This window comes from Hyla sarda, chromosome 3, assembly GCF_029499605.1.
Source record: "Hyla sarda isolate aHylSar1 chromosome 3, aHylSar1.hap1, whole genome shotgun sequence".
NCBI classification, from domain to species: Eukaryota; Metazoa; Chordata; class Amphibia; order Anura; family Hylidae; genus Hyla; species Hyla sarda.
This window is the reverse complement of record NC_079191.1, coordinates 189,596,194-189,609,165: the sequence shown is the minus strand read 5'-3', so window position 1 is coordinate 189,609,165 and position 12,972 is coordinate 189,596,194.

The following is a 12,972-nucleotide window of genomic DNA, read 5'->3' as shown; positions in this document are numbered from 1 at the left end:
CAACCAGTGTGCCACCAGCTGTTGCAAAACTACAACTCCCAGCATGTACTGATAGACCGTACATGCTGGGAGTTGTAGTTATGCAACAGCTGGAGGCATACTACTTTGGCTGGGGATGCTGGGGATTGTAGTTATGCAACAGCTGGAGACACACTGGTTTGCTACTTAACTCAGTGTTTCACAACCAGTGTGCCTTCAGCTATTGCAAAACTACAACTCTCAGCAGTCCCCGACAGCCAACGGGCATGCTTGTAGTTGTAGTTATGCAACCAGCAGATGCACCACTACAACTCCCAGCATGCACTTTAGCTGATTGTGCAAGCTGGGAGTTGTAGTTATACAATAGCTGAAGGTACACTTTTCCATAGAAAAAATGTGCCTCCAGCTGTTGCAAAACTATCAGTCCCAGCATGCCCATAAGGGAATGCTGGGAGTTGTGGTGGTCTGCCTCCTGCTGTTGCATAACTACAGCTCCCAGCATGCCCTTTTTGCATGCTGGGAGCTGTTGCTAAGCAACAGCAGGAGGCTGTCACTCAGCTCCAACTGCTGCTCCGGCACAAAGGTCAGTCCCTCGTCGCCGCCGCCGCTCCTGGGGCCCCGATCCCAAAAGGGACGCCGGGGATCAGGGTCCCCAGCTGCCGGGGTCAACTTCCCGCACCCGCTCACGTCCTCCGGAAGAGGGGCGGAGCGGGTTGCGGGAGTGACACCCGCAGCAGGTGCCCTGATTGGTCGGCCGACGAAGTGCCACCTCATCGACCAGTGCCACCTCACCCCTGCTGGCTATGGCTGTTCGGGGCCGTCAGAGGCGGGGTTAAGGACCACGGGTTTTTCTGTTTTTGCACTTTCATTTTTTCCTCCTCATCTTTTAAAAATCATAACCCTTTCAATTTTCCACCCAAAAATCCATATGATGGCTTGTTTTTTGTGCCACCAATTCTACTTTGCAGTGACATCAGTCATTTTACCCAAAAATCTACGGCGAAAAGGAAAAAAATCATTGTGTGACGAAATTGAAGAAAAAACGCCATTTTGTCATTTTGGAGGCTTCCGTTTCTACGTAGTACATTCTTCGGTAAAAATGACACCTAATCTTTATTCTGTAGGGCCATACGATTAAAATGATACCCTACTTATATAGATTTGATTTTGTCGTACTTCTGGAAAAAATCATAACTACATGCAGGAAAATGTATACGTTCTGACCCGTGATCTGAAGTTTTTTTGTATTGATCAGACTTTTTGATCGCTCTTCATACATTTTTTCATGATATAAAAAGTGACCAAAAATACGCTATTTTGGACTTTTGAATTTTTTTGCGCCTATGCCATTGACCCTGTGGTTTAATTAATGATATTGTTTTATAGTTCGGACATTTACGCACGTGACGATACCACATATGTTTATATTTATTTTTACAGTCCCAAACAAAGAAGCACCCGGCACCGCTACTTCGTAATCCAATAATCCGCTATGCTCTTCTCCAGTATTAGACCTTTTCGGTGCTCACATTATAGAGTACGAATGCAAGTACCAAACAGATAACAAAGAAATGGAGCACTCACCAGGTCATTCAGGGTCATCAAGCTTCTTTTATTTCATCAAGCTTGGCAGCATGCAAACATGATTGATAGAGAGGACAAAACCAGGTAGGTGGGGGAGAGGGTTGGGCGACGGTCCGTATTCGCGCACGCAGCGCTTCGTCAGGCCCCACCGAAGCGCTGCGCGCGCGAATACAAACCGTCAATCGCCGATCGGACGAGCCAAAGGAAGGTGAGTGACCCTCCGCTCGCGTCCTAGCTGATCGGTACACCGCATTTTCACTGCAATGGTCCTGATCAACCCCACTGAGCAGCTGGGAAGGTTTTACTTTAGTTTTAGACATGGCGTTCAACTTTGAACGCCACGTCTAAAGGGTTAGTAGCGCGCGGCACTGCGATCACTGCCACTCACTATTAGCCTCGGGTCCCTGCTTCAGCTACATGCCGGGACCGACCCGATATAACATGCGGTTATCGAGGGAGCAGACCACGGACATAAATATAGGTCTGTGGTCGTTAAGGGGTTAAAGAAGGTATCCAGTGGACAAAAATGTATCCCTAATCCGCAGTATAGGGGATAAGTAGCAGATTGCAGGTTTGGCTCCGGCTTTGTTTCACTAAAGCACATCTTGTACTCAGCAGGAGGCTGGTTGAAAGACAACCCCTCCATTCATCCCTATGGAAGAGGCATAGACACACCGCTCACATGTCTCTGCCTCTCCCATAAAAATGAATAGAGGGGGTGTGTTTCAACCAGCTGACATGCTTGGTGCAAAATGTCCTCAGAGCAGCAGAGCTGGGGCAGAGCCAATGACTCGTACTGGAGATCGCAGGGGTTCCCAGTGGTCAGACACCCCCCCCCCCCCCCCCCCCATACACACACACACACACACACACATTCAGCTATTTTTCCTCTATCCTGCAAATAGTGGGTAATTTTATGTGCACTGTTAAATTGACCCCTCCATGTAACAACCTGTAAAACTCCTTAAATTGTACATTTAACTTAAAAAAGCATTTTATATCCTGTATTGTAGAGACCCAGACTGCAACATCCAGTAAACGCCCAGACCCCAACTAGTCAAAACTCTACAACATGTAAAAAGTTTTTTTTTTAAGTTCTATTGTCCATTTAAGGTGACCGTACATTTTAAATAGTTATTGCCCAAATGCTCTATTCTCCCTACTACCCCCAAACAAACTCAAACACACAATACGCTTGCAATTTTGGCGTAACTGAGCTGTGTTCTTACTAGGGAGAAAAGAACAAACTGCTGTCAGATGCCAAATCTCCCATGAGAAAAAGACTGAATTCAATATGTCTGATCATTATTTCCCCTGACATCTGCAGTCAAGGACAATTAGGGTGACCTGATACCTATCAGATGGTTGACTAGTTCTGGCCAAATTAGCAGGATTGGCTGATGTTCATCTAATTTCTACGGACACCTCTAGCTAAAGATGGAGACGACCAGGAAATAAAAGAATGAGTGTTTTTGTTCAAAGAGCTTGTAGGAAGCTTTTATAGACTGCCTTCTGCTTTTATCTTTCCTTTTTAGTTTCTACGTCTTTATTTGTATAAATTGTACAATCTAAGTCTATTATCAGGCTGAATGGTTGATCTCAAATACACATGATTTCCTATAGGAGTGAATTGCTCGCACTGCTGGATCTCTTACATTTTTTTGTACCCACAAACTATGTATCAATTTACTTTAAAAAAAAAATATCTGCATGGGTAAAAGAGGCTTCCTCATTATTTATGTGCAGAGGAATTTCTTACATCTGCCCTGTTATTTCCCGTCTCCTCCAGCCTCTTAGTGCTCTTATCTAGATGCACAATAGCACATTTCTAATAGAGCCTTTGCAAACTGTAATGAGGAGTAAAATCAGTCGACTTCTCCGGGAACAGGCTGTACCCCTGTGCTAGTTATCGGGCTGAATGAAACATTATTACATCATAATTACATTTAGATACTTTTCCAATCTCTTCTGATTCTTCATTGATAGTTTTTACATTTTTACAGCATAGAACATGGTAAAAAAAAAAAAAATCACGTTGCTATGTTTCTATTAACATGTGAAATCACAGATTGCCTTAAAAGATGTACAGTAGGTCCACTGCACAGGTTTTATTTTAAGCTGACAAAACAGTGTCTAGGACCAGCCTCCCATGCTGTTTCTTTTATAACAGCGTCATGCAGAGCATAAAAACAACAAATCATAATTATACGGCTTTATTCGGAGTGGGCAAAACTAGAAAGGCAAATGGAGTTACATAATCCAGCTTGTAATTTTTTTTCAATAGAAAAAGCCAGTTGTGAAATAATTATTTCCGCACTCTACTTTTATTTTTGTTTTTCTGCTTGGGCAGTAATAGGACTAAAGTCTCATCCAATGTACAGTAGCAATTACAAACCAGATAATACTTGACTCTTTATGCATTAAAGAGGTTGTCTAGGCAAACATTTTCTGGGGGTTGTAGAAAAATAATAAACATGCTATACTTACCACCTTTTGATCCCTCACATATACTGGAAATCAAGAAACAACATATTTCCGTATTGATGATTTATTGTGAGTCACACAACATACAGTGCATTTGGTGATAGCTACTATCTCTGAAGTTAGATATGGAAATATGTTGTTTCATGATTTTTAGAATTTTCTATGCATATTCCTTAAATATCCAGATCAGTAACGTCTATAACAGTTACACCTATGCAATGCAAACTCGCATATACTGTGCCAGTCTCTGATTCTTCTGGGTTCTCTGTCATTCCGATTTCACAGATCCTGCTTGCCAGCCAATCAGTGACTGCGGCGGGACACTGCAGTGGCCACCAATTGGCTGATCGGGCAAGTTCTGAGGATCTCAACCACACAGATCCCAAAAGAAATGAAGACCAGCAGAGGACTAGGAGCATTGCATACATTTTAAGAAGCCCCCAGCTGTGGAATAAGTTTTAGTATTGCCCAGACCACCCCTTTAATTTCTAAGTATCATAGTAGTAATCACGGTAAATTGGTAATTATTAGCTGGACTGCTTTGTATGGTAAGAGACACGTTTATAGTCAGTTTCTAGATGTGGGAAAGTTCATGCTCTTTCAGTTGTGCACTTTGGGTCCATAAGAGAAGGCAGTATCATAAATCCCTCTAGATCTTTAGATTGGAATTAATCCAATAAGGCATAATGGCTCCAGTGCTGCTTCACATTAACACAAACAGTACTGTAAGCATGTCACGTATTGTTTAAGCAATCCGAAAATAGATCTTCAGTCATATCAGTGTCCTCAAGATCAATGTCTTGTTCCGGAGTAAACTGGTCAATGTCTTCATCTGACGTGGAGGGACGCGTCAGAATGATCCGTGGTATCTTTAAAAAGAGGGAAACATACATGTTATTATGGTTTTGTACATACTTTAATATTCTTAAAACCTGATGTAAGGGAACTATACGTATGTAAATATAGCAACAGCTCGCCGTCCAATCTCTTACACCTGTGCCCGGATCCACAGGCACCGCTTCTGGCTTCAATTCAAACGCAGTCGAAAAAAAGGATGCTCAGCACCCACGGTGTATGATGAAAACAGTTCTGGTTTTATTAGAAGGTGTATATGGACACAATAAAATTTTCTTCGTTTACCACCAATAAGACATACAATGTGAAGGAGTACATTAATTGCAACACTAAGTTGGTGGTATATTTAGCTTTGTATACACTGTGTCGGTATTAATATGTGGGGTGTACAGGGAATTCCCTTAAAACCAGGATTAGACGCCACATCTTCGATGTCCGTAGCCATAAATTTGGCATATCAACATTGAGCGGTCACTTTGAAGAAGTCCATGCAGGGGATGTGAGGGGTTTGCGTGTGATGGACATTGAGAAAGTAAAAAGTTATGCTAGAGGGTTCTACCTTAAGAGACAGCTCCTAAATAGGGAAACCTATTGGATGTTTGTGCTAAACACCAGATATCCGCATGGGTTATATCAAAGATCAGACATAATCTTGACATATTATGTTTATAGGAATTAAGTGGGTGTTCACACTGGATTTCCGTCTTATATAGTCTCCTAACAGGGTAAAGTTGCTCCATTAAGTTAAATATGTGGATAATATATGGTCTCTTGCCATGTTTCATTTCCATTAATGCAACATTACAATCATAATAGATAAAGATTCGTGTATACTTATACATGGATTAAATGTTTCATTGAGAATATGTGTGTTTGAAGTTAATATTAATCCGTTTCAGGTTTTGGAGTTTTCCCATTCCCGACCAGAGTTTCCATCATGGTCACGGGACCTGATTTTGTTGTATTTTAGGGAGTTTGATAGCACATTTGTATCATGGATTTTATCATTTCTGTATACACCCCTATGTGTCAAACCTTCCAATAAGGCCAGAACTGTTTTCATCATACACCGTGGGTGCCAGAAATCCTTTTTTCTACTATAAGTGTACTATACATCCAAAACTAATGACAGTTGGAGGATTTAGGCATAGTGCACATGACTAAAGGTGATCCACAGCTCCTTGGTCACTTAGAGCTCTCCTTAAATACAGAATACAGGGATTGCAAAAGCAATAAAAAGATGCACGCTCTACTCAATGCATATGAAACTTTGAAAAGTATAGCTTCTTTCTTTAAGAAACAGTGCCCATCTTGTCCACAGTTTGTGAGTGGTATTGCAGCTCAGTGAATAAAGTTATAATCCCACATGCAACCTGAGGACAGGTGTGAACTGGAAAAAAAATCTGCAGTTTTTTTTTTGTTTTTTTTTTATCCTGAAATTCCATTTCAACCCAAATTGAGAATATAGTGGCAAAAGTGGTTGGTAATTCCCATCATGTTCCCATTCCCATCGTAGTTTTTCACATGACCTAAATGTCATTGGCCCAACACCTAGCAAGTACTGTCATTGGCACAAGCACTAAAGACAGTACAGGTGATGTGTACTACAGTTCCATCGGTATTCAAGCACCGATGTCAGAAATGATGTCCCATTCAGTCAAGCCGACAGTAGTAAGAAGAACAGGGCGTCATCGGAAGAAAAAGAACGTGAGTGGATGAGGGACACATGACCAGCTCTTTAATCAAGATAGAGAAGCTATTTACATAGGACTGGTAGGGATTTAGGTAGGTTAGTATAACTTTATTATTATTTTAACAGCACCCCCAGAAAATGGCCATATGAGCAGACAACACCTTTAAAGCAAGTACTTTATTCCTGACTTCAGGATAGTAGACAGAGCCATGTAAAACATTCCTTTATCCCATAGTTAATTGTGCCTCCAGAACTGTTGGTGTATAGTACAAACACAAAACTGTTAATCTTTACAAATAATCCATTCCATCAGATTTAATACAATATTTTTGGCAACTTTTCTTATGAATGATTTGAGGGGCTCTAATTACTAACAGTTTCCTTGTAATATTATACCTGGTAAGAATATAATTCATGTTTCATACTCATGGGGGAAAACTGTAATTCAGTAACAATAAGCTCTTTGTATACTACCGTACAATGTCCATTAGTAAAAGTTATTACCATTGATTGTATAAATCTATGCAGCTTTTTGACATTCCCATGCTGGCCTTTATTCTGCATTTCTTTTTTAGTGAAATGAATTATGTTTTCTACAGTCTCATTTAATTTATACGGTATTGCCAAGAACATCTGAAGTCCACATTCATTTGTGTATTTGAAAATACATTAGTCATCTCTCTACCTAATAGCTAGAGCACAGTGGCCCCTAGTGGTTTAGTGTTCAGCATCTGGTAAGACATTTTTAGTGAGAATTCATTCTTAACAAATTACGTCTCATGCATTATTAATGCATAATTCTTATAAATATATATTCTAACAAGCAGCTTTAGAACTAGGTGCATAAAATGTTGTTTTCCTTTAATGTTGATGCAAGGGGTTAACCCCTGGGTGATTATAACTTGTGTATTAGCAAATAATATCCAGATATAAAGCAAGGAAGCCATCCTGTCAGCAGATGTGTTCAGCTATATCATAGATACTTGCAAGAGTATTACTTGGTGAAGTCTGCATTTCAGTCACTAGAGATGCTTCCTATATGTTCACAATTTTTGGTCTGGGCCATTTGGTTTGAGAGCCATGTTCCACTGTATATTACACATTCAGTCATGTGCTAGTGGCTGCGTTTTTATGGCCATTGATATTAGGAGCCTACTTTTAGTATATGTCATCAATATCAGTTTGGTGGGATTCTGACCGCTGGCATTCCACTGTTCAGCTGATTGAAGGGTCCACAAGCGCCACGCCCTCTTCATTATTTACCAGGTGCAGATCCATATGTATTCCATACATACAGTTATTATAGAATTGAACCGAGATGTAGTATTAGACACAGCCACTACAACATTTACAGAGCTGTAAGAACTCGAAGGGTTAACCCTCCCTGAGGTTTGGCTAGACCTGGTTGTTTGGCTATACCCTAGCCAATCTGGGCTGTGGTCAGCTAACCAGGCAGAGCCGGCACCTGTGGGCTTAGCTACTTAGGTCCAGCTCACTCTGTTTGCAGTTGCCAGTGAAAGAACTTGTTTTGAGTAACCAGCATTGTTGTTCTCTGAATTCTGTGTACTGATCTTGGCTCGGCTTTTGACCTTTCTTCTGCATTTGTGAATTGGTACCTCGCTATCTCCTGTAGCTAGTTTAACTCTGACAGTAGCTTGGCTAGTTTAATTCTGACTGAGTATTTGACTGTGTGTGTGTTTAGATTTACTTTTGTTAGTTGTGTGTGCCTCCAGTTTTTCACCGACTCTGCCTGTATTGCATTTTATTGTTTTTACTCTGTCTGTCCCTGCACGTATATAGGTAGGAACCACCCTCGTGGTTGTGGACCCGTCGTTTAGGATGGGTACGCAAGTAAGCAGGGACAAAAGGAGTGGGAAAGATTAGGGCTTCACTCTATCCCTGCCCAAGGTGACAAGAGCTTTGCCTGGTTACCCATGAAGTGGCTTCAGCCTCCTCAAGTGGAAGTATCAGAATTCATACCATCAGCAATCTAATATTCATGATCTTTCCTGAGGAAAGGCAATCAATGTCAATTCCCAAAAAATAAAACTTTTAACCCCACTACAGAGCAGAAATGACAAGATGTGTTGTGCACATTATGAATTAAGATAATGGAAGTGATTTATCAAAAATGTCAAGAAGTATAGCAGTGTAAGGGTGCGTTCACACTATGGAATTCCCGCGGAATTCCACGGGTGGAATTCCGCAGTGGGAACTTAACATTAGTGTGAATGGGTCTCCGCGAGACCCGTTCACACTGCAGACAATTCCGCCGCTGAAACTGTTACGCGCAAAGAAAGATAATGTTCATTCTTTGCGCGGATTCCGCGAGCACTGCATAGCCGTCAATTGTGATGGCTCAGTGCCCCACAGCCCTAGAGGCGAAGTATATTTGGCGGCAGCCGCCAGACGGAATCTCCGCTCGCTGAATTCAGTGAGCGAAGATTCCGCAGTGTGAACGCACCCTAATAGTTAGTGAAAGTGGCGTGAATTGTACAGAATGTATCAAAATGCCACCCTTGGCTTTATATGTTTATAGAAACATGCTAAGCATGGTGACACTTGTCTTTTACATATGCTCCCTCATGGCTCTTATATTTCACATCAGGATTTTGTTGGGACAGTCCTATGAGTAGTGTTTGGAATTGACAAGGGAAGTGAAAAGAGTGGAACATAGATAGCCTACTGGGCAATAATTTGGAGGGAACTATGTCTATTCAGTGCCCTTGAGGTTAGGGTATGATAGGAAGAAGTAGCTGTTGTTTTGTGGGGTGGAAGGGGAGAACTAACAAGTTGGTATAGTGTAACTCCCCATGGGTGTGGACGCACTGTGCCACAAGTGGCAGCTGGCCAGACAGGCAGAATGCGGAAAACCGACACTATGGAAGGTGTCAGACACATCTGAGCTGAAAAGGTGTTTATAACAGAAGCTGTGAGAACAGCTAATCCAGATAGACAAAGACCTTAGCAGTACTGAATATACAACATTGCTGAGGCTAGGAATAGCAGGTGTGGCAGAATTATATATACAGTGCCTGGCTGAGATTGGAGGAGGATTCATTAGGGAGTGCACACTGGCTCTATAAAACTCAGCCAGTCCTTGTGCATGGGATCTAGTGGACAGAGAGAAAACTACAGCAAAAAAAAAAAAAAAAGAAACACAAGAGCAGCAAGGCCAGGAAATATAGCAAACAAATGGCACAGAGAATGTCACATGGACACATGGTATGCTGGTGGTTGGCAATCTGCAGCATTACATATAGCCCTGTGTGAAGTAGCATAGGCCAGGAAGGAACTATGTGAAGTTAACAGGGACTTAGCATAACAATAGAATTCTGAATTCTGTTCCATTTGTATTAAGTAACATTAGACAATTTTGTTTGCTACAAGCAAATTGTGGACTGAATTAACATTAAGAAGGAGGGTTCATTAAGGGAAGGGCTCATTAGATATGGGTGACAGTAGCAGTGACTTGTCTTTTGACAGAAAGTTATGTTGTGTGTGACATTGAGAATTGTCATTGGTGTGACTAAAGTCAAAGGGATTGTATGATGTAGAATTTTACAGTAAGTGTAAATTGGTTGTCTGAAAGTTGTCTGTCAGGTATGAAAAGTTGTATGTGTGTGTTGCATTCCAAAACACTAGTAAGACACAAGTAGCCTACAAGCAATAGAATCATCTGTAGTAAAATGTCATTCCAATAGGAATCTAAGAAGTCAAGGTTACAGAAGGTTTTCAAGGTTAAAGAACATGGTGGAAAATGTTTTGGGAAGAAAACATTCCATTACCACACACATATGGAGGTAAAGTAGATACCAAAGAAACATGTTTCATTAAAGGGGTACTCCGGTGGAAAACTTTAAATCAACTGGTGCCAGAAAGTTAAACAGATTTGTAAGTTACTTCTATTTAAAAATCTTACTCCTTACAGTACTTATTAGCTGCTAAATACTACAGAGGAAATTATTTTATTTTTGGAACACAGAGCTCTCTGCTGACATCATGACCACAGTGCTCTCTGCTGACATCTCTGTGCATTTTAGTAACTGTCCAGAGCAGCATATGTTTTCTATGGGGATTTTTTCCTACTCTGGACAGTTCTTAAAATGGACAGAGATATCAGCAGAGCACTGTGGTCATGATGTCAGCAGAGAGCTCTGTGTTCCAAAAAGAAAATCATTTCCTCTGTAGTATTCAGCAGCTAAGTACAGGAAGGATTAAGATTTTTTTAATAGAAGTAATTTACAAATCTGTTTAACTTTCTGGCGGCACCAGTTGATAAAAAAAAATAAAAAAATGTTTTCTACCTAGCCTTAAATAAGCTCCCAGAAGCTATGACATTCTCAGAAAAACTTTGTTCAAAACGTAAGTTAAAGGGGTTATCCACCAGAAGGTGATTTTAGCACCTACATGCCAGACAGTAATGGACATGCTTAGGAAGGATCTGCACTTGTTTTTGGGTTAAATGGCTATGTTTTGAGAATACCATAATGCTGTGGCTTTCTTTTTGTGAACTGGGTATTTCCTGTTGGAGTTTTCTCTTTCACTACAAATCCCATAATTCCACTTTTCTCCCTCCCACACATCAGTCACCCCACACATTGAACCACAAACAAGCTGAATTCTATGCAAAAGACTAGTGCTTTCTAACCAGGGTGCCTCCAGCTGTTGCAAATTCCCTGTGGTTGCTCCACCATTGAAGAAGAACAGGCTCCCTGTCATCACCTGACTAGTGAGGCAGTGTCTTGGCTGCACTGCATCCTGGGAATACCTGAGACAGGAGTCATTTCATATGCTGTTAAAAATGAACATCCAGAGCAAAGATCACATAAGAATACAAGACCAACCATCAGAGACAGGTACAGACACTATATTATGAACTACACTAACTTTACAGCCCCTGTAGCATAGTCAAATAAAAAAAATATCCTAAAATACACCTTTAATAACAAGCTCATAGACAAGATGAACCTGTTAAATTCACATGATAGATATGCAAAAGTATAACATATAAACGTTATTGATGAATAATGAAAATGTCATAGATATAAAAAAAAACAGAGCTATTATTTGTTTACTTAACACATGACATAAGAAATACTGTTGTCTATTGTCTAATGTTTAAAAAAAAAAAACAATAAAAATTATTTTGGAAAAAAAAAACACAAAAAAAGAGAGACAACAGCCCTTAACACACAAGTTATAATCATCTTCTTATAACAAACCAGGATAGATCTAATTTTGAAACAATACGATAAATGACTATGATATAATACTAATCTAAAGATATGCAAAAAACTGTATTCATCAAGTTATCAAATACTTGTCCAATGCATTTGTGGGCCAAATGCACAGGCCATAGAATATAATTATTGCTAGAATAATAGTATTATAAAATATATATTATATATATTAGACAACAGCCAAATAATCCCACTTCAAACAATGAGCACATGCTGCACATCTATCACTAAGAGCAATTTATCTGGTAATATCGGGTCATACAGTGGGTACAAACCAGAATTACACTGGTGCTCTGCAGCATATAATCACACTATAGAGCTTATATTAGTGTTTACAGTAGTTACATCCAGTACATCACATCTGATGTTTTCTTGGAGTAATTGACTTTTTACTTTTCTTCTCCATCTGGTTCAGACCCACAAATTCTCATGGTTATCATAATTTCTTTCAGCAGAGTGTGGTGTCTGAGTTAATGTAACACATGGTAATAGTGCCCTCCTAAGTTCCCCAAACAAAAATGTACGCACCCTTCTTCATGTCGTACACAGTACTGTGCACTTTCCCTCACAGTACTAGTGCACCTACACACTGTAAAAGAGTTCCCCCTAGTACTAATGCCAATTTAGTGCCCTCCACACAGTAATTATGGTTCTCAACTACCTGCAATACAAAAATCTGGTAGATGCCCAGTACTAGTGTGTTTCTGAATAACAAACCACAGTTAAAAATAGAGACTAGAATGTTAACACTTATTTTACATACCGTATTTATCGGCGTATAACATGCATTTGTTAGGCTAAAATTTTTTGCCTAAAGTCTATCTGCGTGTTATACGCCGATAAGCCGCTGCAGTTCAATGATTTTAAGCAGGTGCTTTAAATTGATGATCTGCAGCGGCTTTTGCAGGTCCAGAGACCTGCCGTCGCTGCTGGCTTCTCTGCCCCTGCCTATCCTGTCGCTTCTCTCCCCCTGCCTTTCCTGGGGTCTAGGGCCCTGCTGTCGCCGCTTCTCTCCCCCTGGCTATCAGCGATGTCACTCGTCATTGCGTAAAGCAGTGCATAGCAACGACGCATAGACGCCACACCGGAGCCAGAAGCAGCGCGGACCCAACCCCGGCAACAGGTAATCATAAA